This window comes from Pelophylax lessonae (assembly GCF_965119305.1).
Source record: "Pelophylax lessonae genome assembly, chromosome: 11".
Taxonomy (NCBI): domain Eukaryota; kingdom Metazoa; phylum Chordata; class Amphibia; order Anura; family Ranidae; genus Pelophylax; species Pelophylax lessonae.
In genome coordinates, this window is record NC_138778.1 from 172,716,728 (window position 1) to 172,740,987 (window position 24,260).

The window sequence follows — 24,260 nt, forward strand, 5'->3', positions numbered from 1 at the left end:
CTGATATAAGTGGATTGGATTGTGTACCTCACATTACATAGGTTTGGTAAATCTGAAGAAACTAAAGCAGATATTGTAAAATTGTATTGTATGGGGTATGAAAAATGTACACGTTATCAGTTTCTCAGGGACTCTGGAAGTGAGAACTATGCCCCTCGTTCCCCTTTAACATTGTGGAGAACCTATAGACAAGAGCAAGACATCTGCTGCAGTAGAAGGAGTTAGCCTTGGGGGACATGAATAGACAGATGTCACAGTTAAAGTCACCAAGATATTGAAGGCTCGAGTAGTGCACTCTGCTTAGCCACACCTACTCGTAACTGTAAAATCAGTTTTGGATGGACTGGCCCTTTAAGTTTCCCTTCTTGCCTATTGTAGAGGCTTCCTTCTTCATATTACTTTGCTGTTTTTATTTTATTAGTTCGTGTTGTGCTTCTCCGTACGGTTTACACAGCCTCAAGTAGAGTTGTTAGATGTAAGTGCTTGTAGATGCTGTATAATTGAATGCTGCCTTATAGAACACATATAGCTCAATTCATCAATTGATTCACATCTTTGATTTGTGAGGCCAGATTCAAAGCTTTGCTTTGCGAAGGACCATCTGTGCATTGTGGGTAAAAAAAAAAAAAAGAAAGATGTTTGGGCTCCAAAAAGTCAAGGACAAGGATCTTTTTTATTGTCCATGTGACTGTACCTTTCCAATCTCAACGACTCTAAAAGTAACTAACTTTTTTGAAAATATTAGGATCCCTATCCTGGAGTGTTACCTTGGTGAATTGATCCTATGGTGTACAGCAGAGCTGTGTTGTAACCAAGAAAGGTAATAACCATTTTTCCATCCATGGATGGAAAGCACAGAAGGAAACAAAACTGATATAACAATGTAGTTAGTAAATGTTCCCTTAAGGCACAAACAAGCCAATAAATTAAAGTTATATGAAGGAGGACAGCCCCTTTAAATGTATAATTCTGTTACAACAGACAATTAGGCAGTTGAGGAGTCAAGTTTCATGCTTCTGAAGCCAAGGCTATTCAGCAAAGGCTGAAAAAAGATGTCTCAGATATCCTCAGCTTCTGGTGTAATGTTTAAAGTTCATTAAAAAACGGGCAAAGAAGAATTCCAGTGGATCGATCTGCCTGAAGTTACAAGTCAGCATTATCAGCTAAAGCACTTAGCCAGAGGTCACCCCCCCCCCCCAAACCTGAGAGGTCAGAGGTCCTGTGGCAGGCCTAGTTACCATTATTTAAAAAAAATGTGCCTTTGTTTTACTATCTATGTTGTTTTTCTGTAACAAATTCTAATTGCAGCATTTTTGCTATTTTAAATGAATAATTTTTTAGAGCACTTTTGTATATAAAAATATAAAAAATGTTGGATTTTGTTTTCTTTTGTTATTTTTTTTCTTTATTGTTTTTTAAATAGTTCTGCCATTTTTGCATTTTGTTAAAAACTGTAAATATTTGATGTTTTATTCTGTGATAAACCTAGATTCTCCCTTCCCTTCAACCCGCCCAGTGTAAAATAATTTGACTGACAATTACAAAAACATTATAGTTAATAATGAGTGACTTGGTTGGTTTATTTAATGATTTATTATTTTATTGCAACCGATGGCCTAGGTCTCTATACATTTTTTTTTTAATATAGAGTATCTACAGAATATATAGATAGAGAATCTATACATTTTCAAACCCTAGGTAGGTACGTAAGGTATATACAATATGCAAAATGGCCACTGCCCCCACCTATTACTGGCCTTCATAGCAAAGAACACATGGAAGGGCTCCACACATGAAACAAACAAAGGTAAAATTCCCAGTTCAATCTGCTAGCCAGTCTGCTTACCAACCAAATTAACCTGTCTAACAGTTTGTGTCAAAACAGGGGTTTAGTTAACACACATTTGCAAACGCATGTGAAAGCTGCAGGGCCACTCCACGGCTCCCTGTATTACCTGCAGTCCTACTCTAATGAATTTATAAGAGCCTTCACAGTGGAAGCACATGCAAGCGAATGGATAGATATGGGGCAGGTGAGCCTGGAGGTGGCCCATCCCTCCTCTGAAAGGTAATTGGGGGCATAATGGAAGCCCAGCTGATAGTATTACAGCAAAGTCTTCCAGTATGTCCACTCACCAGTACACATTAACAACAAACAAAATGGCCACTGCCCCCACCTATTACTGGCCTTCATAGCAAAGAACACATGGAAGGGCTCCACACATGAAACAAACAAAGGTAAAATTCCCAGTTCAATCTGCTAGCCAGTCTGCTTACCAACCTTTGCTATGAAGGCCAGTAATAGGTGGGGGCAGTGGCCATTTTGTTTGTTGTTAATGTGTACTGGTGAGTGGACATACTGGAAGCCTTTGCTGTAATACTATCAGCTGGGCTTCCATTATGCCCCCAATTACCTTTCAGAGGAGGGATGGGCCACCTCCAGGCTCACCTGCCCCATATCTATCCATTCGCTTGCATGTGCTTCCACTGTGAAGGCTCTTATAAATTCATTAGAGTAGGACTGCAGGTAATACAGGGAGCCGTGGAGTGGCCCTGCAGCTTTCACATGCGTTTGCAAATGTGTGTTAACTAAACCCCTGTTTTGACGCAAACTGTTAGACAGGTTAATTTGGTTGGTAAGCAGAGTGGCTAGCAGTATATACAATATGTACTGTGTATGTATACACTGTATATTAAAAAGTGTGTGTGTGTTTGTCACTAGAACAAAATATAGAGAGCGAAAAAGTAAAAATTATATTTTTGTGCATGAATAGATTTGAAAAATTATGAAATAGCATGTGTTATTACAGGTGTTCTGTTACATAAATGGAGGAAACTTCTATGGTAATTTTTTTTACTACTTAAACTGAACATGTGTGTAGCGCTACTCCTGTAGGAGCTACTGATTAGAATGGATCCTCTATTTTTTGCCTCAATTTTTTCAAGAACCTCAGGTTGAGTGTACAAATATACAATATTACAGGAAATCTCTGTAAGTAGTACTTAGTACCCAGTAGTAGTGCTATGTCAAAGTAAACAGCCACCAAACCAGGTAGTAAAGGCAAACAATATAGTGTCACTCAATATGGTTGGTAACTAGGCAAGCATTAAAATAGATTAACAAAGGTAATAACACAATTTAGCAAACAAGATTATTAAAATAGGGACTAGGCTGAGATGACATTTGGCACCTAGATCAGCATAAACAGTAGCAATGCCACCTCAAGTAGAGCAGTGAGTAGTAGTAAAGTTTAATCTATGGACTGCTGGAACTATCCTGCCAGAGCGCATTTATGGTGACGATGCTTGTACTAGACCAACTGTGTATGCACTAAGCGAAAGGAGAATAGTAGAGGAGTGGGCAGGAGAACAAAGAGGACCTACAGAATAATTATTAGGGGAGGGGAGAGTCCTTTGAGATGTTCTTCTGCTGGCTAACGTTGAGGACCTTTAAGAGTGTTGGTGCAGTTAATAACAGTTTCATTTAAACTTTATGCAGTATAGGTACACTATAGGTATGGAATAGTTTGCGCACAAGTGCAAGGAAGATGTTGTTTAGCTGCGGTAAAGGTTTGGCATAATGCGGCATAGGGTTGGTATATGTGCAGCCTAGGTTTGGAATAAGTGAGATATAGAGTGCAGTATAGGTGCGGTACAGGTTGGGTATAATTGGTGTCCTGCTCTCATTGGCTCAGTCCCTGCCAGCAGTATCAGCAATGGGTGAATAACTTCTCCCTAGTCCCCAGGATGCTGCGAAGACCTCTCTCTGTAGAAGGGGGGCCCCCTTGGTCTCTCCCTGAAAGCCTCTGATGATCAATGGTTGGGTGCAGAGGGTGAGTTGGCGCTCCAGTCTCCCTGTGGCAGTGGTGCAGGTGCTGTGATGTGGTAGGTGCTGCACTACCCCTGGATGTCCTCTCTCCCAGTCTCAGGCTTGGATCCCCACTGGTATGGTCTCCCACTGGCAAGCAAATATCCAGACAGCACCAAGAGTAAGAACTTTCCCGGGCAATTTAAAAAAATCATATCTCCTCTTTTCCTACTGCACAGTGCCTATTGGGATCTGTAGTGTAAGGAATCTGGCTGGAGGAAAAAGGTGTAGCATAACATCAGTATCTTAGTAGAGGGAAGAATAATAAAAGGCAATGTAACCTTCTCCATATTGCTGCGGCCCAGCACCTGGCTACTTTGTCCTATGTTTTGCCAACATAGGACAAAGTAATAGGTTTTCTTTATTACAAGCCTCCTAACCTCTTTACATTCACTTTCCCTTCACTCTGCCACCCCCTTTTCTCTGGGGATGAGCAGTACCAATACTGAATACATCCAGGTATTAGGGAGTACGTCACCCTTTCTCCCACATGACAGTGCTGGTGCTTGCCGATTTGCCACTCAGGCACCAGTAATATACCATAGGGCCGTGATGATGAACCTTGGCACCCCAGAAGTTTTGTAACTATGTCTCCCATGATGCTCATGCACTCTACAGTGTAGTTGAGCATCATGGGTAATGTAGTTCCAAAACATCTGGTGTTTCAAGGTTCACCATCACTGCCATAGGGTAAGAGGGTCCTAAACCCTGATGAAATTTCAAGTTGCAAGCTTGGGTAAACCATTGAAGTAATTTTCAAGTCTCAGGGAACACCTGCATAAAAATGATGTCCAGTGGATCTAGCCTAATAGATATTGGGGTGAATCCTTATTTTTAAATTCTTCTTCTCTATATGATTTGTGGTCACATGTTCACTTAATTTGCTGGTTAGTGAAGAAGTTCCCTTTAAATTGGTAATCAGTAAAGAAACGTCTCCTTACATTAGTGGTCAGTGGGAAGATATAGAACACCTTTGGTATGAATTAGAGTGGAGACTGCGAGCCAGGCCTTCTTGTCTAACATCAGTGCCTGACCTCAAAAATGCCCTTCTGGAAGAATGGTCAAACATTCCTATAGACACACTCCTAAACCTTGTGGACAGCCTTCCCAGAAAAGTTGAAGCTGTTATAGCTGCAAAGAGTGGGCCATCTCAATATTGAACCCTACGGACTAAGACTGGGGTGCCATTAAAGTTTATGTGCTTGTAAAGGCAGGTGTCCCAATACTTTTGACAATATAGTGTAATATGCCCTACTTAGCGGAAGGCAGGTTCTTCAGATCACCTACCGAGCAAATCCAAGTGGATTTGCTCATCACTAATGTCCACAGTTTAGTTGGAACTGTATTATTTTATAAAGAAACTCGATTATCTGAGGAACAGGAAAGCACTGAGAGAGCTTCTATTAATAGAAAGACAGGGAACAAATCACAGGAAGCTGAGATGAACAGGATGCAAGCAGCTTCATCAATTGTTTAAATTATGCATTGCACAGCAGTTGTAGGATCTAGCTAATGCAATAATATAACCAGCAGGAAGATCAACAAGGAGTTTAGATTTAAACAATGTGTAATATATAAAATTATTCTAGTTGTATATTCCAAAATATAAATAATTCAGGTACTTGGACACTATTTCATCAGCAACTGATTTTCTATATGTAAACTACCTATACAGGTAGCCAATGTAAACACCACCTCGCATTCCTAATTTCCAGGTCCGCAATAAAGTATATCACCTAGATATGGTAATACAGGTATCTTTTGAAAATCTGCCCCCAGGCAAAGTTATATGATACCCGGATCTTTAGGAGAAACATTCATTTTAGGTTAAGCCGCCTACCTTCAGACTCTATCACATTGATTGGAATTCTGTCTGAAGAGAGTAGGCGTATGGGGCGGATGAGTAGTTACAACCCTCAGGCTTATTATAAAGGGTTAGTTCACCTTTAGAAAAGAAAAAAACCTATGCAGGTAAGGGGTACCCATAGATAAAAACAAACTGTTGAGCTTTGACCAAAGTTAAATAATGCCCTTGGTATACAAAAGTCTAAAAAGTTTGGTGAACGGTATCAGAAAACAAAAAAAACAGAAGAAACAAACAAATCACCTTTATTGGCCTTCAAAATAACCACCATCCTTTAAAACACACTTTTGGCAACGTTCATAAAGATTCTGGAAACTGTCAGATAAGGCCTCTTTAGGAATCGATTGTAGAACCACTGTCACGCATTCTTGGATTGCCACCACTTCTGCAAAACATGCGTCTAACATGATTTTTTGACCGTGGACTTTTGCAAGCGACTCTTTTTGGGTCACGGGGAAGACGGGGAATGCCATTCACTCGATTGTCCCATGGATTCTGGATCAAACTGGTAGCACCAGATCTCATGCCCTGTGACAATGGTTCACAGAAAGGATGGATCCTGGTCACACATGGTAATAAAATCTCCTGAGGTTTCCATTCGTTTTGCTTTCTGTTCGTCTGTCAGCTTGTGCACCACAAACCGGGAACAGATCTTCCGCTTACCCAAAACTTTGTAGACGACGGTGCACACCGTATTCTTGCTAATTACAATACCTCTGTCATCAATCGTAGAGTCAGTCGCTGATCTTGTACCAGACTTTGTCTCACTCCTTAGATCATGTCTGGGTTTCTGCTTGTCAACGGCTCAGCTTTAGACCCCGTTCACACTGGGGCGACCTGTCAGGCGACCTGGTTGCCTGACAGGTCGCCGTAGGTCGCCTGCCATAGAGAAGCTGTGGACCCGTTCTAATAGGAGCAACACAAGTCGCTCCGACTTAGAAAAAGGGTCCGGAGCTTCTTTGGGGCGACCTGGAGCGACCTGCATAGACTTCAATGTTATGAAGTCCGTGCCGGCCGCTCCAAGGTCGCGGTGCGAGCTGCGCGCCGCGACCTGTGAGGTCGCCCCAGCAAGTCGGATCGCCCCAGTGTGAACGGGGTCTTAGTCTTTTTCTTACCGTCCCGAAAGCGTTTGAACCAGTCATAAACACATTTTCTGCTCACGGCTTCCATCCCATACATTTGCACCAACTTCTCATGCAACTTCATCATTGTTTTCCCCAATTTGCAGCAGAACTTAAAGTTGCTCTACTTCTCACACTGACTACGTTTGACTGCCCGCAGCTGGTTTACCCTGACAGTCACATGTACTCCACGCTAGGTGGCGCTTCTCAACGTATCTCTGGATAGCCATCTGCATGCACCCGCACCTGGGCCATAATGCCGTTGAGATATCAAACCATTCACCAAACTTTTTAGACACACCCATTATTTTACCTTTCAAGGCCTGGCTGGAAAACTCCAGAGATGGCATCATCACATCATGACTTGTTGCTAGGACGTTGCTAGAACACTCCCAGCCAATTTAAACCCCTTTACATACGTTCTCTCTCAGCTCAGCGATGCTGCAACAAAGTAAATAGTGGACCACACATGTGCGGGGGTTTAAGAGCTCGCTCCTGTATTGGTTACGGCGAGAACTAATGGCTGACAGTGTCTTAGCAACGTTCAAGCAACAAGGCAAGATGGGATGATTCCAACTCTGGGAGTTTCCAAGCCAGGCTTCAGGAGGAGCAAAGATGGCGTACACCTATAACAAGGGTATTATACAAATTGGTCAAAACGGCACAGTTTGTATTTATCTACATGTCCCGCTTAAGTGCATAGGCAGTTTTTTGGTAAAGGTGAACAAACCCTTTAAAATGCAAATAACGTTAGATAAGTAAAACATTTTAATTTACAGATCCACCTTCTCGCTGCTGCAAATGAAAATGCAACAAATTCGCATGTAATATTTATATTTACTTAACTAAAATAAATTATTTATTGTTTTAGCTCTGACCAAAAAAAAAAGAAAACGTGCAAATTGATTATAAACTATTCTTAAACTAACTGGACAATCTTACAACACAAGGCTGAGTTAAGCGAATATGGTTTTCAGGGTGTATGAATAAAGCCTGCACACACTGTTTGCAGGTTTGATTCATAAATACATTGTAACAAAATTATTCAGGTTCTCTTTTGTTTGTGCTTTTACTCTCCGTCATTTTTCCTCCCTATGGGAATAATAGGGATGGCATACAAGAGCTGTCGTTTCTGCACCCTGTACTAACCTGACCACTGAGTGTGCAGATGAGGAAGCTCCATCTTTCTCAGTTTGGTTTGGTGGGGGCACATTTTGCCATCTTTGGGTGACAGAGGGCCTTGTCCTAGAACTGAGTCTGCTTACATTTAGTGTGTCCCATTCCCTTCTCCCAGGTGCTTTTATAAGAGTACATATTTGCAGTGGCGGCTGGTGCTCCATGAGCCCGGGGGGGGCGGCAGATGGACCACTTCATACCCCCCCGGACCACACCAGCTCACACATAGCTCTGGGTATCTGCTCGGATACATGCATTGCTGCATTGCATGCATTGATCTTCCAGGGTTATTGTCACACAACTGGGTGGGCTTGGGCGCAGGGCTCTGCCCCCCTAGCCCACCTTTTTTGAAGCCTATTAGAGCCTCCTGCTCTAATCACGTGCTTCATAAAAAAACCCCATTGGAATCCATGCGTCCGGCACCCTGCATATAGATTAGGGGGCCGGATTGAGGGGGGGGCAGCACCCCTGCGCCCCCAATGCACCAGCCACCACTGCATATTTGACTGTCCTCACTTCACAAAGATCTTTGGTCAGCATTGCATAACCTCTTCTCCTACCATTCAGGTTTTGCACCTCCTGTACATTATGCTTTGGGCTTATTTATTACAATGGAACAAGTCCAAAACACTGCTTCCACCAAGCCTCACTACCCGTAGGTGTCCATCAAACTGCAGGCTCCGTCATCTCCCAAAGACAGCGTATACAAAAAATGTAAGGTAGGTCACACACCACAAATCTTTATCTTCTCAATAACTTTTTTGAGGCAAGACACTCCAAGCAGGAAACAATGGAGTCCATGATATGCATGTGCAAGAAACATGGGGCACAAATGAAAAGAATGTTAACCACTTGCTGACTGACCTATAGCAGTTTTACTGCTACTGGGCAGCAGCTCTGCGCAGGATCATTGTATGTATATGTGATTCTGCATTTCCACCTGCAGGGGGTGCGCGTACCGCCAGCGGGCCGCTTCTGCTGTGAATCATCCCAGAAGAAGCTGATCTGTGTGTGTTGGGCACTCGATGTCCTCCGACACCCGCCAATCGGCTGTAAACAACACACGAGGATCTGCCCATGTAAACAAGGCAGATCTCAATTTTGACAGGGGTAAGAGATGGATTCTGTGTTCCTGCAAAGCAGCATGTACAGTACACATAAACACTGGCTAGGCACACAGTCAACCCTTTCACCCTAGATATATAACCCCTTCCCAGCCAGGGTAAATAGTACAGTGACAGTGCATATTTTTAGCACTGATCACGGTATTAGTGTCACTGGTTCCCATAAAGTGTCAAAAGTGTCAGGTAATGTTTGATTGATCGCCGCAATATCTCAGTCCTTTGCTTATGCTCATAAACATTGCTCATAAGTCCTTTGCTTGTTTTGGCAGCAGACTCAATGAACTCTGTTTCTTCGGGACACTAACTAGTATCCCCTTTAGCTTGCACCCATCCGCTGACTTTACTAGCTTGAAAGGATGGCTCTCACAAAACAGGCCCCTAGATTTAGGTCTGTACTCAGAGTATCCAGGAACAGATCCTTCTAGGAGTGTCTCCCTTCCAGTCAGCTCTGCAGGACACCTGGGTTGCAGCTTCTGCGACTCTGGCCTTCAGATTGACTACCTGATTCCACATGGCAGCCTGTACAGAGGAGGGGCAGTGACCCCCCTTCCCCTGGCACCCCGCTCTCCAGCCGAAGACCCCATGCACACCTGCTCTTGTAGTGAAAATACAGTCACCCAGCATGCTTTGAGGCACTTTCCTCTGCCAATGGCCAGGGCTGTACACCCATGTTCCCATTTGTCAGGTTTCCATCACTGGCCAATATGCCCCTTCCTATTGGACCAGTGTGAAACAGGCAGACAACATGAGCAGCATCTGATTACACTAAGCAGACCCTATCAATAGATCACCGCTCACTGTTAGGCAGAGAGTACTTACATTTGCCTGACAGTCCCCCTGGAGAAACCCAATAACTATGCACTCTCTAGCACATACCTAGGAGGGTGCTACAAATGGAGAACCTTTTTTGAGGTAATTGGTATATTTTAGTCATATACTACACTATTGGCGCTTTTCCACTGCATGGAACCGAACGGTTGGGCTCGCTTTTGTGCTTTTCCACTGCTGGTACCGCATGGTATAGTGTAGGAACGGTTCGGTACGGTACGGCAGCGCTTTTCCACTGCATGGAACCGAACGGTACGGCTCTCAAAAACAGTACCACCTCGATTGTGGTTCCAACAGGTGCCATACCCGGTACCATATCCCACAATCCTTTGCATGCAGTCACTACTAGCCACTGATTGGTCAGAGAATCCCACCCACCCCGTTGTTATCCCACCCACTTAACTTTAGTACTACTTTAGTGGAAAAGCAAACCATACCGTACCGTACCGAACCGTTCCAACACCGTACCATGCGGTACCAGCAGTGGAAAAGCAAACCGGGCCAAGCAGGGCCGAGTAGAGCCGAGCCGGGACTTGCAGTGGAAAAGTGCCATATAAGGGCTCTCCTTCCTCCATCTTTTGTTTTTCGGTGGACATTGCAACCAACCTCCTTATGGCTGAACTCCTCTGATCTCCTTGGACCATCACACCCCAAACTACTTTTAAAGAATGGCTCCAGTTCTTAGAAAAGAAAACTTGGATACATAAGGCAAATAAAAACTATGTGAAGCTTTGAATGCCTTCTAACAAGTGACAGATCATGTCCGATTCAATGCAGAGATGGGCCTTCCCCATACCCTTAGCAGTGCTTCCTACACTACCTTTCTGCTACATTAGTAGATGTATTATTAGTCTCTGCCCAGGGTGTTAAAATATCTCTTTAAGCTCCTAATCATTGCTAGAGTGAACCTAATAAAGGCCTGGCTGCACAACAGTCAGCACATCCCCTCAACAAGCCCTGAAGGTATATGAAAGTGTCTTTGTAGTGACTATAAAACAAGCACCTGCAAATCATCAGGGAACTTTCTCCATGCGCTAACGATCAGTTTATAGACATAACGGCATGCTTTGGGAGGAGTGTAGGGATTGTGAAAAATATTATGGAAGCAGAGTTATGACGGGAGAAGAAAAGTGCTTTCATTTCATATATTCAAATCTTCAAGTTCATATTTATTTATATAAACTCTACTATTTTTATAGAGCTCTGCATGGTATAAGGTTTATGGGAGGTGTTCTCCTTCCAAACACAGCTGCCCTCCTTCACACTCTACATGACCTTTTTGTCTGATAAGTCTTGGCGATAGACCGTGTCAGACGGGGAGGTCATTTCTCCTAGCTGTATGAGGTATTTGATTTCATTTCAATTCATTCACAAAAAGTTGCATAGGCATGGGCTCCCGTTTTTTGCAATAAAAAGTTATTTGGTTAATGCAAGCATTTATGTCTGATAAATTAAAGCTGAACCCCGAGATAAGAAAATTTTGTCTAAATACAAGAGTCATTGGTATTCTTATTTGAATTTTTGTGTGCAAACAAAAAAGAGGGCCTAAACGCCTTGTGTAGGGAAAAGACAGGCACCACTCTAAGTGCAGTAAGACAAGTTAAATACGGTAAATCAATGTACACCAATATACTCACAATGGAGTAGGTGAGAAACAGCAGTGTATAGCATGTAAACTGGTCCGTCCAAGCGGTAGGTCCGTCCGGGTGCCTCGATCAGTCTGTAGTGTTCCGCTGCAGTTGTCCGCTGTAGCCGATGGATGTCGGCACTTCCTTTCGTAGAGGCCTGAGGAAGGAGTGCATGCTCCGATAACGTGTCGCCTACGTCATCGCATCCTTGCGCTGTAACCGGGAGAGTGTCGCCGGAAGTCTACCTCTGTGTCCCCAGTGTTCAGGAAGTGCCGACATCCATCGGCTACAGCGGACAACTGCAGCGGAACACTACAGACTGATCGAGGAACCCGGACGGAAGGAACCCCCCCCCCCCCAAAATCCATACCAGACCATTAGACTAGCATGCAGCCTGGTAGGTCAGAAAAGGTGGGGGGGGGAAGCAAACACCCCCCCTCCCTGTCTGAACCATATCAGGCCACATGCCCTCAACATAGGGAGGTGCTTTGGGGCTCTGCCCCCCTGCCCCAAAGCACCTTGTCCCCATGTTAATGGGGTCATGGGCATCTTCACCGCAATCCTGGGCTGTGGTTGTGGGGGGTCTGCGAGCTGGGGGCTTATCAGAATCTGGAAGCCCCCTTCAAAAAGGGGGCGCCTACACGTGAAATTGCGATACACATGTTACATATATACACGCACGCTGAAGTGAGTGCAATAATTCTAGCACAAGACCTCCTCCGTAACGCTAAACTGATGACCTATATGGGGCCTTTGAAGCCTCGCCTATAGAAAATATAGGGTACTGAAACTGAAGTTTGTCGCCATTTCACGGGTGCACACAAATTTAAGGCTTGACATGTTGGGTATCTATTTACTCAGTGCAAAGTTGTCTTTTAAATTTTGCCAAAATGTGAGTAGTTTATTGCATTTGTTTGCTCTAAAATTTACATTAGTGTGTTTTTTATTGAAATTTTGGGTTTCCCAGACCTTTGCGGTAATATCCTGTGACATAAAAAATTTAAACTACCACTATTTTATTCTCTAGGGTGCCTGCTTTAAGAAAATATACAATATATATATATATATATATATATATATATATATATATATATATATGTATATTTTGTAAATCTTCAGGCCTAAAATGATTTTTAAACGTGGGCAAAAAAAAAATGCAAAAACGGCTCTGGCAGTGATTTAGATAAAAATACCTCTTTTGCTGCTCGTTAAAGTAACCCTTTAAGGTGGGGACAATTATAAGTCTCCTGTAGAGTAAAAGACTTCACATTTACCTGGTTCAGCACTCATTCAGAGAATTTTACTCTGCTGCAGAGCTGTTCTGAAGAGTTTTCACATCTAACAAAATTTCTAGTATGTCAGATACCTGAGACCCCCTCTGCTCTAGTGTCATGTGTCCTATACTGATGACAGGGGTGGGTGGAAGGAACCATGGAGTGCGGCCGGGGATGCAGGCATCCAACACACTTCCAAAACTTCTTGGGGGGGGGGGGGGAGATTACACAAACGACTGGACCCCAGATCACTAGTTAGGCCCCAAAAAGCTAGAAGCTAATGATACTTTAAGTGGCAAAAGCATCATTTTTGGGAATTGATTTTTTATATACAAAACATATTAAAATTGCTGCTATAGGCTTAAAATTCAACTTTCAGCTTTGTGAGAAAAAGCCCTTTAGTGAATTGAGAACAGATTTATTTTCATAAATTATTATTATATAAAATAACAAATATATAAATTGATAATGATAAATAAAATAAAAATGAAAAATTATAAAAAAAATACCGGTTCTAAATTGGTTTCAAAGTTATGTTAAATAAAGAGTGCTAAGTCTAGTAACCCATTTGTAGACTTTTACTGATTTAACAGATTGGTTACTACATATTGAGCCACTTTTATAAATACTCCAAAATGTAGAGCCTATAATTTATTGGGTCTGTTCCCTAAAGTATGTTTACTTTTCGAAGGCAAAAGGGCCACCAGTCAGGGGCCCCCTAGGAGACATAATAACAATGAATCTAAGTTTAGACAAGCAAATATGAAACAACTGACAGTTTAGGCACGGTATCCATCCCGGAGCCTGGAGTGTGTGCAAGCTGTGAAATTCTCCTTTTATGTCCTTTTATGTTTTATTATCTTATTCTTATGTACACTGAGGTGCAAGGTTTATTGGTCCTTTGAACAATTTATGTTAAGGGTTCCACAAAGAAAAAAAACATATTAAAATATAAATAGGTTAAAGTGTTTCTATACCCAAGAACAAAAATGTAATATAGGGAGTTTACTAGATTTTAGTCATAGTGGCCGCTTTTGTTTTCTTTTTTTTAACTTTTTGTTTTACCTGGTGATCCCGCCATTACCTTCCTGTTGTAGGGTGCCAAGACCACTCACAGTGTATCTATAGAGAAGGTGTGTTATCACCATAGGACAGGAATAAAAAATCACCTCCCTTTCCTCTTCTCTGTACCATAGGGTTTAGGTGTTCTGTAGTCCACAGAAGTGAACTGGACAGGGCAGATAACAATGGCAGAGTATGCAATCATTTTCAAACTTACTGGATTTCTGGCAGAATTAACAAGATATTTTTTGCAATTGTTGAACAGATATTACAAAAATCCTTCAATTGCATATTTAACAGACCAATAGGGACCAAATACTGGAAGTTCACTATTCGAGTTTACATACACTTTAACCCGGTGTTGGCAGTAGCATTAACATAAGGGTTGGATATGTTTTACTGGTTCGGATAAAGCACAAAATGTGACTTCTCATTGTTTCTTAAAAATAAAAAATGTGTTTTTCTAATAATGGCAGAATAATATCCCTTACTTCAAATGAACTCATTTTACATAAGACTTACATAATGCAATATGCTTTTATTTATATGTTTTTTATTGTTATTTGACTGATGTAGTTGTTTTTCTAATATGTGGTTGGTGTCTTCTTTTTTTTATGTACTTCTTTTTATTACTTGGAGAAATATGTTTATGGGCATTTTTTCTTTTCAATTATGTTAATTATGTTGTATTATGAAACTTTGAGTGAGCAGATTTAAAAATAATATGCAGACAGGGACCCAATTATAATTTTTACATTGGAGTCACCACTCAGCACTGTGGCCATATAGGGTTTAGAAATTGCCTAATTTTGTCCAAAATGACCTTTCCATTTTATTCTAGAGATGTGTAGTAAAAAAAATAAATAAATAAATAAATAAAAATTTAAAAAAAATACATAAAATAGGCAGACTCAGTGGACCACTTGGTCCTTTTTTTGTCGTCACTCTTTCCAACCTACAGCTGGCAAGGGCTTGGCTAGGGTCATGAAAGGCTCAAAACACCCTGAGGGTCATTCTAAAAGAGGAGAAGTGGCAGCACGCATTAAAAAACTACAGATAATAGTGCTTAGTGAGCAGCTGGTTGGTTTTGGTAAAATTGATTTTGCTACAAAATTACCAATTTTGCAGTTGACAAAATTTTGCTCACACTGAGCTCTTTAGGCAAAAGAAAAGTTGATTTTTTTTTTAAATATATCTAGAGCAGGGGTGTCAAACTCAATGTCATTGAAGGCCGCATCAGCATTATGGTGTCCTCAAAGGGCCAGTTGTATCTGCTCTTTATCATATTTACTGGTAGACAACAGGCCTGGCAGTGGCATGCAATGCCAAGCCGCTGCAAGCAAAGCCAACAGAATACTGGGATGTAAAAAAAGGGGATTCACTCCAGAAATAAAGAGATTATTCTCCCGCTCTACAAGACTCTGGTCCGGCCCCATCTGGAGTATGCTGTCCAGTTCTGGGCACCGGTCCTCAGGAAGGATGTGCTGGAATTGGAAAGAGTCCAGAGAAGGGCAACAAAAATAATTAGGGGAATGGAGGACATCAGCTATGAGGAAAGACTACAAGCACTGAACCTATTCTCTCGGGAAGAGACGATTGAGGGGGGATATGATATCAATGTACAAATACTGTACTGGTGACCCGAGCATAAGGAACAAACTATTCAGAGAAAGGAGATACAATAAGACACGTGGCCACGCACTAAAACTAGAGGAAAGGCGGTTTAACCTTAATATGCGTAAGGGGTTCTTCACTGTAAGAGCAGTAAGAATGTGGAATTCTCTTCCACAAGCAGTCGTATCAGCAGGGAGCATTGATAGTTTCAAAAAACTACTAGATGGACACCTTAAAGACCACAACATACAGGGGTATACAATGTACGGTTAAAAGCAAACACACACACACATCATAGGTTGAACTGGATGTACTGATGTCTTTTTTCAACCCCACTAACTATGTAACTATGTAACTATATTTAATAATTGCTTCTGCATTTGAATATTACTGATTTTATTATGAACTTGAGACTCAAATTGTGAAGGGCAGGTGCAGACCAGCACGAAGTTCACTCACAGTCCTGTAGCAGATGATGCAATTTTGAGAAGGAAAGTCACACACTGCTGGTATAATCCAGAAGAAACTTTATTGGGGACTGTTCAGACAGAACATGGTTCTGCCATGTTGTTCTGTTTGAACAGTCCTCAATAAAGTTTCTTGTGGAGGATATCAGGGCCGTGCGACCCTCCTTTTCAAAAAAGGAAAAGAATTGTATTATTCTCAGAATTATAAGAAGATGTCCTGAGCAACCCTCCCCCCTTACATCAGATGTCGAGAGACCTCACCCACCATCAGAGGTCAAGAGTCCCCCACCCTCCCTTACATCACAGTGTTCCTCCCTTAACATGTGCTCCTGGCGATAAGAAGCAGGGGCGGAGCTGGGAACCAGAATGTGCAGGGTCAGGGACTGGAAGCAGCTCCCAGAGTCTGTTGAATGCTGAGACCAGGGAAGGTGGAGATGAGGGCATGCTGTGGCTGCCCAGAGAGGTGGAGAATCTGTAGGAGGAGTTCTGTCTTCCTCTCTGCTGCCGACCGCTGAGACAAGGTGGGGGGCAGAGACTAGGGGGGTAACGAAGCTGCAGGAGAGGTGCGAAGGCCACATGAAATGGCCTGCAGGGCCAGATTTGGCCCATGGGCCTTGTGCTTGACACATGTGATCTAGATGGTGTGCGTAGGTATTTTACTTTATTTCATTTAGTGTTCTTTGCATTAATTTTCATATTTGTGCATGTATTTGATTGTTAGTGGCATACTGTCGCTAAATGTCTTTAAATTTTACCAATTTATTCCACTGTGCTTATTTTTACTAGTAAGGACTCGAGAACAGGTCCTGGATATTTGAGGAGCTTCTGTAACCCTCATGAGCCATTTAAATTCTACTGCCTTCTTAAAAACCACCAAAACCACTTTAATCTTACCCCCCAATGATTCCCAATGTTTCTCAATGTAATTTGTCAAAATGTGGAAATTATGCTGAAATGTTTGACAATTTCAGAGAAATAAAAGTTCTTTGTCGTGCTCGTTCCTAATAGTGAGTGTGGCCAAATCCGTAGATTTTTAAGAATTTTTTAAGAGACGTTTTGTTCGCTTTAAGCCAGTTTCAAGCCCCATTTTATCCTTATAGGGCAGTTCAGTGGACTAGTGGATCTGCCTCGCAGTGCTAGAGTCCTCGGTTCAAATCTCAGCCCGGGCACCACCTGCATGGGGTTTGCTTGTTCTCCCTGGATGTGCATGAGCTTCCTCCATGTACTCCTATACTCCAAATGCATGTTGGTAGGTGACTTATTAGACATGTACAGAACAGAAACGTTTGTTTTGTTTCAGATAGATTTGTTATGTTACTAATTTTGTTTCATTGATTTATTTTCTTTTCGTTTAAAGGAGTTGTAAATGCTGAAGGTTTTTTTTATCTTAATGCATTCTATGCATTAGGATAAAAAGCCTTCTGTGTGTAGCAGGCTCCTCAACACCTCCTAATATTTACCTTAGCCCCATCTCTATCCAGTGATGTCCACAAGTCCCTCAGCCATCCGGACTCTCCCTCCAGATTGGCTGAGACACAGCCACAGCACCATTGGCTACGGCGGCTGTCAATCAAAGTCAGTAAGCCAATCAGGAGAGAGGGGGTGGGGCCAAATGGCAGCTTCGTGTCTGAATGGACACATGGAGCTGTAGCTCGGCTCAGGTGCCCCCCATAGCAAGCTGCTTGCTGTGGGGGAACTCAACGGGAGGGAGGAGCCAGGAGCAGCAACGAGGGACCCAAGAAGAGGGGGATCGGGGCTGCTCTGTGCAAAACCAACTGCACAGAGGAGGTAAGTATAACATGTTTGTTTTTTGTTTTTTTAAACGTGACTTTACAATCACTTTAATTTTGTTTCGTTTACTAATTTTGTTTCGTTTACTAATTTTCTAACGAATTTCAAATTTTCGGAATGATTCAAATTCGGATCGGTCAAAAAATGATCGACAGATTCAAATTGTGAAACAAATTGTGAATATGAAGCATAGCTGGTTGTTAAAGGAGTTGTAAAGTCGAAAGGGTTTTTTTTTTATCTTAATGCATTCTTTAAAATTACAAACCTTCCAGTTGTAACAGCCCCCCTAATACTTACCTGAGGTCCCCCTCTATCCAGCGATGTCCACAAGGCCCTCGGCCTTCTGGGACTCTCTCCTGATTGGCTGGGACATTGCTGTGGCACCATTGGCTCCTGCGGCTGTCAATCAAAGTCAGTTAGCCAATCAGGAGAGAGAGTCTGAAGGGACACACGAAGCTGCAGCTCAGCTCAGGTGCCCCTATAGCAAGCTGCTTGCTGAGGGGGCACTCTACAGAAGGGAGGGGCTAGGAGCAGCAACGAGGGACCCGAGAAGAGGAGGATCTGGGCTGCTCTGTGTAAAACCAACTGTACAGAGAAGGTAAGTATAACATGTTTGTTATTAAAAAAAAACAAAAAAAAATTAGACTTTACAATCACTTTAAGGAGCGGGCCAGGAAGCCGGCCACTGCATCCTTAACAACCAATAACTCATCAGTAGTGTTGAGCGAACACGGACTGTATTATTCGTGTTCGTACCGAATAATTGGATTTTTTGTACCCGAACACGGACACGGACACTTTACTGTATGTTCGGGTAAAAATCCGTGTTCGGTCGTTTTATTTCCGGGTTTTGCATGCTTTGGCGCTCTTTTCATGGCGGGCTTTCAACAGCCAATCAACAATCGTTTAACTGGTGTGCCTTAAGCCATCCCAGCCATGCCTGCAAATGTCTCAGTAGCTGTGATTGGCCGTCTGAAGCATGTGACCAAGTCTTTATAAGTTCGAGGCAGCCGCAGCGGCGTCATTATGCTGCTTAGATTCAGGGACAGAGCACACATCAACGTGCTGGCTGCTGATTAGGGAAAGATAGGCAGGAAAAAACCATTTGTGTCCGGATAGAATTGAGGGACAGGTCGGAGTGTTTAGGCAGGGCGAGTTGTAGGCATTTTAGGGATAGAGTCTGCTGAATTATATAGGGTCAGTGTCTTCTACAAACTACAATCGATATTGCTGTGTGGGGGGTGGGGTGAATCTGCACTCAATCCTGATCTACGATCTCTTCTCAATCCTGTTAGGGACAGAGTCTGCTGAATTTTAGGGAAACTGTGTTCTACAAACTACAATCGATATTGCTGTGTGGGGGGTGGGGTGAATCTGCACTCAATCCTGATCTACGATCTCTTCTCAATCCTGTTAGGGACAGAGTCTGCTGAATTTTAGGGAAACTGTGTTCTACAAACTACAATCGATATTGCTGTGTGGTGTGGGATTGGAGATAGGCAGGTGTCAGTGATCCACATCCATTTTTCTGTGTGTGAGCTGCAGTGAACACAATCTTTTTGGGCTGCAGTGAACACAATCTTTTTGGGCTGCAGTGAACACAATCTTTTTGGGCTGCAGTGAACACAATCTTTTTGGGCTGCAGTGAACACAATCTTTTTGGGCTGCAGTGAACACAATCTTTTTGGGCTGCAGTGAACACAATCTTTTTGGGCTGCAGTGAACACAATCTTTTTTGGGTGCAGTGAACAAAATCTTTTTGGGGTGCAGTGAACACAATCCTTTTTGGTGTGCAGTGAACACAATCTTTGTGGGGTGCAGTGAACAAAATCCTTTGTGGGGTGCAGTGAACACAATCTTTTTGGGGTGCAGTGAACAAAATCCTTTTTGGGGTGCAGTGAACAACATCCTTTTTGGGGTGCAGTGAACACAATCTTTTTGGGGTGCAGTGAACAAAATCCTTTGTGGGGTGCAGTGAACACAATCTTTTTGGGGTGCAGTGAACACAATCTTTTTGGGGTGGAGTGAACAACATCCTTTTTGGGGTGCAGTGAACAAAATCCTTTTTGGGGTGCAGTGAACAAAATCATTTTTGGGGTGCAGTGAACACAATCTTTTTGGGGTGCAGTGAACACAATCTTTGTGGGGTGCAGTGAACACAATCTTTTTGGGGTGGAGTGAACAACATCCTTTTTGGGGTGCAGTGAACAACATCCTTTTTGGGGTGCAGTGAACACAATCTTTTTGGGGTGCAGTGAACACAATCTTTGTGGGGTACAGTGAACAGAATCTTTGTGGGGTGCAGTGAACACAATCTTTGGGGGGTACAGTGAACACAATCTTTGTGAGGTGCAGTGAACACAATCTTTGTGGGGTGCAGTGAACACAATCATTGTGGGGTGCAGTGAACTCAATCTTTGTGGGGTACAGTGAACACAATCTCATACTGAAGGTTTGAGGGTGCTGCCTGTTCCATACTCCCCCTACTCCTCATCTAGCCTTTTAGGGGTACAAACAATAGTAATTGGGGCCTAGTGTGGTTGTGTACGTGTGATATACATACACTTTTTTGGGATCATATTTTCTATTCCGCTATTTAATCAAAAACCTTTGGGGATCAGTTAAATTGGGGGATAGTCTGTGTTGGTACGTGTGAGAGAGATCCACCTTTCCAAGTTGTTGGGGTTCATCTCATACTTCTGAAGGTTTGAGGGTGCTGCCTGTTCCATACTCCCCCTACTCCTAGCCTTTTAGGGGTACAAACAATAGTAATTGGGGCCTAGTGTGGTTGTGTACGTGTGATATACATACACTTTTTTGGGATCATATTTTCTATTCCGCTATTTAATCAAAAACCTTTGGGGATCAGTTAAATTGGGGGATAGTCTGTGTTGGTACGTGTGAGAGAGATCCACCTTTCCAAGTTGTTGGGGTTCATCTCATACTTCTGAAGGTTTGAGGGTGCTGCCTGTTCCATACTCCCCCTACTCCTAGCCTTTTAGGGGTACAAACAATAGTAATTGGGGCCTAGTGTGGTTGTGTACGTGTGATATACATACACTTTTTTGGGATCATATTTTCTATTCCGCTATTTAATCAAAAACCTTTGGGGATCAGTTAAATTGGGGGATAGTCTGTGTTGGTACGTGTGAGAGAGATCCACCTTTCCAAGTTGTTGGGGTTCATCTCATACTTCTGAAGGTTTGAGGGTGCTGCCTGTTCCATACTCCCCCTACTCCTAGCCTTTTAGGGGTACAAACAATAGTAATTGGGGCCTAGTGTGGTTGTGTACGTGTGATATACATACACTTTTTTGGGATCATATTTTCTATTCCGCTATTTAATCAAAAACCTTTGGGGATCAGTTAAATTGGGGGATAGTCTGTGTTGGTACGTGTGAGAGAGATCCACCTTTCCAAGTTGTTGGGGTTCATCTCATACTTCTGAAGGTTTGAGGGTGCTGCCTGTTCCATACTCCCCCTACTCCTAGCCTTTTAGGGGTACAAACAATAGTAATTGGGGCCTAGTGTGGTTGTGTACGTGTGATATACATACACTTTTTTGGGATCATATTTTCTATTCCGCTATTTAATCAAAAACCTTTGGGGATCAGTTAAATTGGGGGATAGTCTGTGTTGGTACGTGTGAGAGAGATCCACCTTTCCAAGTTGTTGGGGTTCATCTCATACTTCTGAAGGTTTGAGGGTGCTGCCTGTTCCATACTCCCCCTACTCCTAGCCTTTTAGGGGTACAAACAATAGTAATTGGGGCCTAGTGTGGTTGTGTACGTGTGATATACATACACTTTTTTGGGATCATATTTTCTATTCCGCTATTTAATCAAAAACCTCTGGGGATCAGTTAAATTGGGGGATAGTCTGTGTTGGTACGTGTGAGAGAGATCCACCTTTCCAAGTTGTTGGGGTTCATCTCATACTTCTGAAGGTTTGAGGGTGCTGCCTGTTCCATACTCCCCCTACTCCTAGCCTTTTAGGGGTACAAACAATAGTAATTGGGGCCTAGTGTGGTTGTGTACGTGTGATATACATACACTTTTTTGGGATCATATTTTCTATTCCGCTATTTAATCAAAAACCTCTGGGGATCAGTTAAATTGGGGGATAGTCTGTGTTGGTACGTGTGAGAGAGATCCACCTTTCCAAGTTGTTGGGGTTCATCTCATACTTCTGAAGGTTTGAGGGTGCTGCCTGTTCCATACTCCCCCCTACTCCTAGCCTTTTAGGGGTACAAACAATAGTAATTGGGGCCTAGTGTGGTTGTGTACGTGTGATATACATACACTTTTTTGGGATCATATTTTCTATTCCGCTATTTAATCAAAAACCTTTGGGGATCAGTTAAATTGGGGGATAGTCTGTGTTGGTACGTGTGAGAGAGATCCACCTTTCCAAGTTGTTGGGGTTCATCTCATACTTCTGAAGGTTTGAGGGTGCTGCCTGTTCCATACTCCCCCTACTCCTAGCCTTTTAGGGGTACAAACAATAGTAATTGGGGCCTAGTGTGGTTGTGTACGTGTGATATACATACACTTTTTTGGGATCATATTTTCTATTCCGCTATTTAATCAAAAACCTCTGGGGATCAGTTAAATTGGGGGATAGTCTGTGTTGGTACGTGTGAGAGAGATCCACCTTTCCAAGTTGTTGGGGTTCATCTCATACTTCTGAAGGTTTGAGGGTGCTGCCTGTTCCATACTCCCCCTACTCCTAGCCTTTTAGGGGTACAAACAATAGTAATTGGGGCCTAGTGTGGTTGTGTACGTGTGATATACATACACTTTTTTGGGATCATATTTTCTATTCCGCTATTTAATCAAAAACCTCTGGGGATCAGTTAAATTGGGGGATAGTCTGTGTTGGTACGTGTGAGAGAGATCCACCTTTCCAAGTTGTTGGGGTTCATCTCATACTTCTGAAGGTTTGAGGGTGCTGCCTGTTCCATACTCCCCCTACTCCTAGCCTTTTAGGGGTACAAACAATAGTAATTGGGGCCTAGTGTGGTTGTGTACGTGTGATATACATACACTTTTTTGGGATCATATTTTCTATTCCGCTATTTAATCAAAAACCTCTGGGGATCAGTTAAATTGGGGGATAGTCTGTGTTGGTACGTGTGAGAGAGATCCACCTTTCCAAGTTGTTGGGGTTCATCTCATACTTCTGAAGGTTTGAGGGTGCTGCCTGTTCCATACTCCCCCCTACTCCTAGCCTTTTAGGGGTACAAACAATAGTAATTGGGGCCTAGTGTGGTTGTGTACGTGTGATATACATACACTTTTTTGGGATCATATTTTCTATTCCGCTATTTAATCAAAAACCTTTGGGGATCAGTTAAATTGGGGGATAGTCTGTGTTGGTACGTGTGAGAGAGATCCACCTTTCCAAGTTGTTGGGGTTCATCTCATACTTCTGAAGGTTTGAGGGTGCTGCCTGTTCCATACTCCCCCTACTCCTAGCCTTTTAGGGGTACAAACAATAGTAATTGGGGCCTAGTGTGGTTGTGTACGTGTGATATACATACACTTTTTTTGATCATATTTCCTATTCCGCTATTCAATAAAAACCTTTGAGGATCAATTGAATTGCGGGATAGTCTGTGTCGGTACGTGTGAGAGAGATCCACCTTTCCAAGTTGTTGGGGTTCATCTCATACTTCTGAAGGTTTGAGGGTGCTGCCTGTTCCATACCCCCCCTACTCCTCATCTAGCCTTTTAGGGGTACAAACAATAGTAATTGGGGCCTAGTGTGGTTGTGTACGTGCGAGATACATACACTTTTTTTGATCATATTTCCTATTCCGCTATTCAATAAAAACCTTTGAGGATCAATTGAATTGCGGGATAGTCTGTGTCGGTACGTGTGAGAGAGATCCACCTTTCCAAGTTGTTGGGGTTCATCTCATACTTCTGAAGGTTTGAGGGTGCTGCCTGTTCCATACCCCCCCTACTCCTCATCTAGCCTTTTAGGGGTACAAACAATAGTAATTGGGGCCTAGTGTGGTTGTGTACGTGCGAGATACATACACTTTTTTTGATCATATTTCCTATTCCGCTATTCAATAAAAACCTTTGAGGATCAATTGAATTGCGGGATAGTCTGTGTCGGTACGTGTGAGAGAGATCCACCTTTCCAAGTTGTTGGGGTTCATCTCATACTTCTGAAGGTTTGAGGGTGCTGCCTGTTCCATACCCCCCCTACTCCTCATCTAGCCTTTTAGGGGTACAAACAATAGTAATTGGGGCCTAGTGTGGTTGTGTACGTGCGAGATACATACACTTTTTTTGATCATATTTCCTATTCCGCTATTCAATAAAAACCTTTGAGGATCAATTGAATTGCGGGATAGTCTGTGTCGGTACGTGTGAGAGAGATCCACCTTTCCAAGTTGTTGGGGTTCATCTCATACTTCTGAAGGTTTGAGGG